This window comes from Eubalaena glacialis, chromosome 8, assembly GCF_028564815.1.
Source record: "Eubalaena glacialis isolate mEubGla1 chromosome 8, mEubGla1.1.hap2.+ XY, whole genome shotgun sequence".
Lineage (NCBI taxonomy): Eukaryota > Metazoa > Chordata > Mammalia > Artiodactyla > Balaenidae > Eubalaena > Eubalaena glacialis.
This window is the reverse complement of record NC_083723.1, coordinates 75,444,340-75,450,317: the sequence shown is the minus strand read 5'-3', so window position 1 is coordinate 75,450,317 and position 5,978 is coordinate 75,444,340. Positions and strand designations below refer to the sequence as shown.

The 5,978-nt window shown below is 37.0% G+C and overlaps 1 pseudogene; it reads right to left on the bottom strand.

Moving 5' to 3' along the window:
• Positions 1-534: 534 nt before the first annotated feature.
• Positions 535-2,062, bottom strand: LOC133096812 (heterogeneous nuclear ribonucleoprotein A1-like; annotated as a pseudogene).
• Positions 2,063-5,978: the final 3,916 nt, after the last annotated feature.

The following is a 5,978-nucleotide window of genomic DNA, read 5'->3' as shown; positions in this document are numbered from 1 at the left end:
GATAGATTAAAAGAATCTTGGGTAGCATCAAGGAATCTGTAATGTTCTAAAGCACTGGAGGCAGGCTGCTGTTCCATGCTTTAGGAAGCATTATTTTATGCCTTCAACCAGTGAGCCTCAGACTTTGGAATAGAGTTTGTTTTTTTTTTTTTTTTTTTTTTTTTTTTAAGAGGGTATTAAATTGTTTATTTATTACACATGATAATGGATGATACACAAGCTTCATTCCCATCTATATCTGGTACCATAATCCAATTTAGATATATTGCATAGGATGTACCAACAATCATATTAATAATCAAAAAACTCCATGACTTTGCTTGGGTGACCCTTTTCACGGTGAACTCCAGGTCACAACGCAGTAACTGTCAGTTCAACTACACCAAGGTTTCGGAAGACAATAGCTTCTCCACCAAAGCAGGTTGTAAATAAATTTTGAATGGAACCTGGCATCACCCTGAAGGAACTCTAACTTCACACTGTTGGGGTAGTTTACCAAAATGGCTTCAGAGTAGACTAACTTTACACAGCACATTTAAAAAAAAGACACATTTATTCAGCGTCATGATCAGACTATTACATTTAGCAATCAACAGCATGGGTGCAAAAAAAAAAAAAAAAAAAAAAAAATCTACATTAAAACCCTTTGTTGGAATGCTTTACACTTTCCACAGAACAGAAACTAAAATAACCTGTTATACAATTAGTCACAAATACAGTCCTCGAGTTTTTTTGCCCATACACATGAGTATTGTCTAAAACATGTCTTCTTTGTAGCAGCTAGGCCCTGCCACCACTGTGCTTGGCTGAGTTCACAAATCTGTTGTAACCTGTAGCTTCCCTGTCACTTCTCTGGCTCTCCTCTCCTGCTAAGCTTTGTTTCCTGGCAGTAATCAAAACCTTCTGCCACTGCCATAGCTACTGCTGCTGCTGGAACCACCATAGCCACCTTGGTTTCGGGGTTTGGCAAAGTATTGGCCTCCACCACCATAGGGGCCAGAACTTCTGCCTCCAAAGTTTCCTCCTTTCATGGGTCCAAAATTTGAAGATTGATTGTTGTAACTGCCAAAATCATTGTAGCTTCCACCACCTCCAAAATTGCTTCCACTACCACCGCCAAAGCCGCCTCCGCCTCCTCCGTTGTTATAGCTGTCACTCCCGCCATAGCCACTGCCCTGGTTTCCATAACCCTGTCCACCACTTCCATAGCCTCTGCTTCCTCCAGAGTAACCAGGGCCGCCTCCTCCATAACCACCATCATTACCAAATCCATTATAGCCATCCCCACTGCCACCATATCCACCACCACCACGGCTGCCACCAAAGCCACCTCGACCACTGAAGTTTCCTCCACGACCAAAGTTGTCATTCCCACCAAAACCACCTCCACGACCACCACCAAAGTTTCCAGAACCACTTCGACCTCTTTGGCTGGATGAGGCACTAGCCATCTCTTGCTTAGATAGGGCTTTCCTTACTTCACAGTTGTGGCCATTCACAGTGTGGTATTTCTGAATGACAATCTTGTCTACAGAATCATGGTCATCAAAGGTTACGAAAGCAAAGCCTCTCTTTTTGCCACTGCCTCGATCAGTCATGATTTCAATCACTTCAATTTTCCCATACTGTTCAAAATAATCTCTTAGATGATGTTCCTCAGTGTCTTCTTTAATGCCACCAACAAAAATCTTCTTCACAGTTAAGTGGGCACCAGGTCTTTGAGAATCTTCTCTTGAGACGGCCCTCTTTGGTTCCACCACTCTTCCATCCACCTTGTGTGGCCTTGCATTCATGGCCGCATCCACCTCCTCCACAGTGGCATATGTGACAAACCCGAAGCCTCTGGAGCGTTTGGTGTTTGGATCCCTCATTACCACACAATCTGTGAGCGTTCCCCACTGCTCAAAATGGCTCCTCAGACTCTCATCGGTTGTTTCAAAGCTCAAACCTCCGATGAAGAGCTTCCGCAGCTGTTCGGGCTCTTTGGGTGACTCTGACTTAGACATGACGGCAGTGGAGGGGGGGAGACGTCAACGATGCTTACTCGGCGGCGTCCACGGGCAGAAAGGGAATAGAGTTTGTTAATTTTAAATTTATTGCCTAGCCATCTTCCTGGAGAACCAGATTTTATGGATCAGATGTTGGACCTGGGAATACAGAGAAACTCTTGATGATGTTCACCAGTGTTTGAGATGTACATCATTAGGTCACCTCTAATCTTCTCCATAAATTTAAAGTTATTTAGTTTCTCTTCGCTTAAAGTCAAAACTTCAGTGTGTTACATATTATATTTAATATTTCAGAGATATTCACACAATATTAAGTAAGGTATAAGTATGCATATGTCATAGTTGTTGTCATCCTGGAGCAAAATTTCTTTTTATAGATACTAAGAAAGTCATATTGTTTACTTACAGGGGTAATTTTGTGTAATAGGTTAAAAACAAACCCAAAACCATACAGGAAAGTAGGGAGAATTACATAACAAATACCTAGATACCTAGTACCTGGATTTAACAAGTGTTGCCATGTTACTGTATTTAATTCATATTTCTTTTACTTTTAATAAAATGTTATAGATAAAATTGAAGCATCCTTTGGATCCTAACCTCTTCAATTTCCATTCCCCCAGTCATGTTCTTGTAAGTAAATCTTAATCCATATGTATATTATTCTTCCTTAGGCTACATTTCCAGAAATCTAACTGATGAGCCAGACATACAAAGATTTAAGATCTTGACCAAATTGCTCCAAAGATAGAATGTACCAGTTTGTATGATTGCTGTTATGTATATATATATATATATATATATATATATATATAAGGTTGCTCTTTTCTGTTAGGCCATTGCCAAACTGGGGATTTGTCATTAACAATAATTCCTAATTTTATAGGTGTAGGTAGTATATTATTGTTTGAATTTGAATTTTTATTATTATTATTGAGTTTGCACATTTATGATACATTTTTAAATTTAGTTGTTTTGAATATAGTAATACATTCACATTGTTCAAAACCCAGAAAGTATTAACAGGGATATAGTGAAAAGTCTCTCTTCCATCCTCGATAGCCAATCCCCTCAAAAGTATTTATTATTTTTGGTAAATTTGTCTGCTTCCAGAGTTTCTGTATGCATATTTGAATATAACATGGATATTTCACTAGACTTCCATCCCTTTTTCCCCTTGACACACCAAAGTTAGCATATTTATTCACTGTTCTATATATTGATTTTTTCCCCACATAACAGTATAGCTTACAGATGTTTCTACAATGGTATACAGAAAAGTCTCATTTATTTTGTCCTGCTGCATACTATTCCATTATACACCTGTACCATACTTTATTTAACCAGCCCCTATTGGTAGGTATTTGGATTGTTTCCTTACTTTTCCTATTACACATGGCTTTTACATGAGTTACTTCAAATGTGTGGCAGTGAATTTGTCAGGTCAAAGGGTATATTCATTTGTAATTTAATAGATATTGTCTTATTGTCCTCGTTAGGTGTTGTACCAATTTACTTTACTCAAGAAATGCATGGAGTTCCTATTTCTTCACAGTCTTACTGAGGTGTGATCAAACTTTTGAAATTTTGCCAATCTGATAAGTGAAAAAGTTTTCTAAGTGTATTTCTATCCTAATTTTCTATTATTTTAAGTGAACTGAGAATCTTTTTTAATATGTTTGAGAGCCATTATTTTTATGTGAACTCTCTGTTCATATCTTTTGGCAATTATTATATTGAGTTGTTCTTTTCCTTACCAATTCTAAGACTCTTTTATGTATTAGGGAGGTTATTCTCTGTCTCTAATATGACTTGAAAATTATTTTTCTGGTTTTTCAGTTGTCTTTTGACTTTACTTATAATTTTTATCTCCAAAAATGTTAAAAAATTTTTTTGAGTAATTAAATTTATCTATGACTCAAAATCCAAAATGTACATGAAAATCTACCTTATCGCATGTAGATTCTGGATTTTGAGTCATAGATAAAATGACCTTACAACATAATTCTCCCATGTCTTCTCTTGCTACTTTTATCACTTCATTGAAAAAATATTTAAATCTTTGTTCCATGTGTAATTTACCCTAGTGTGAGGTGGGAATTACATATTTAACTTTATTTTTCCACATGGCTACTGAATTGTCCCAACACTTTCTTGATTAATCTATTTTCTCCACTGGCATGAGACTCCATCTTTATCATACAGTGAATTACCATAGGTATTTGGGTCTATTCTGGATTTCCTTTTCTATATCACTGGTCTATTCATGTCTCACTACAATACTGATTTGATTATTGGTATTTAATAAAATGTTTTAATACCTGATAATACTAATCCCCCCTTTGATCTTTTTTTTTTTCAGTTTTTTTCCTGACTATTGTATTTGATTATTTTTCTATATGAACTTAAAGATCTACCCATCTAGTTAAAAAAACTAACTTTTAGGGATTGTTAAATTTATACATTTCTTTAAGGCGAATTAAGATTATGAGTCTTCCTTCTCAAGAACATGGTATATTTTTCCATGTGTTCCTGTCTTCTTTTGTGTCTTTTTGTAGCATTTTAAGGTTTTTTTCATAATGGTCTTGTTCATTTCTTACATTTATTCATTGGTATTTTATCTTTTTCAGTGCTATTCCATATGGAATCACTTATTCCATTTTGTTTTCTACCTGGTTGTTATTTTCACTTATGAAAATATATATTTCCTTATCTGCTGTGAAGATTGTAGTTATCTATTGAATTTTAAATTATAATAACAATTTTTATATTCACAGAATTTCTATTTAGTTATTAAAGCTCAGCTGGAGCTTTTTTCATAGTTTCTAGTTATTGTTTTAGTTTCTTAATAATTCTAAATAGTTTATTTTATGGTCTTTTTCAGCTCTCAGGGGCCAACTTCTCAGGGGAATCTGTTTTGTCCCTCAAGGCACTACCTTTTATTAGGAGATTTAAAATTTTTGCTCTGAGTTCCTCTTCAGCTGAGCGACTTTTCCCCACAGGAGTCCCTTGAGATCTTGGTTGTGAAAATATTCCTAGAGTACTTTTGTGGCTGCTTCCTCCAGAGCCTTAACATTTTCAGTGGTTGTGGAGAGGTCTGTATCTTAATTTCTTGTCATCAGGATGCCTTACCGTGTCAGGATGCCTTACCGTGTAATTAGTGTAGATTGAGACCCTGCCTGCCTGGGGTTTGATGTCTCATGAGTTTACTTTGATCCCCCTTAGAGCCCTGGACATATGGCAAACTTTCGTGCTTTTTCCCCAGGCTTTTCAGTTTTTTTTTTGTTTTTGTTTTTAATGGAAGCAACAGCTCTTCAAGACTCTGTAATTTGCAGAGGGCTCCATTTCAGCCTTTCTGCTGACTGCAGGCAGAGGCCAAGCCAGTCTTCTCTTCCAGAGGGACTGTGAACACTCCATGCTCTGGAGGTGCCGTGGGCCTATGTCTTCTTTAAAGAATCTTAGGACTGATGAGACAAGGCTGTCCAAACAAATTTAAATGAATAAGAATGTAACACTGGGAAATATTGGAAAAGAATAGTGGTGTGAACGTGGAGAAATTTCTTCCCTTTCTTATAGGGAAGCATTGGAGAGAAAGGCTGTAGTGCTTTCTTCCCAAATGAATGCCTCAGGGTTTATGTCAATTTGTGCCCTTGCCTTAAGTAAAGGTTGATAAGGTCTGCATTTTCTTTTCTCACCTTCATTCCTTTTTATGTCAGAAGTTAATTATCCAGTCTCTGTAATTATTAGCAGCACACAGAGTCTCAGGGCCTGCAAGAGGTTCAGAATTACATATGGGCTTTTATTTAGCAGTTTACATAGTATGGGCTTTGAGCCAATTTGAGAAACACTGAAAGCCATTATCATCTATCTGTAAAATGCTTTGCCCTGTGTTTGCTGCCCTCAGAACAGTGGGTTACCAGAAAGCCACAAAGTACTGGTGAAATAATTGGGCATGCAGTTCTGGGCATT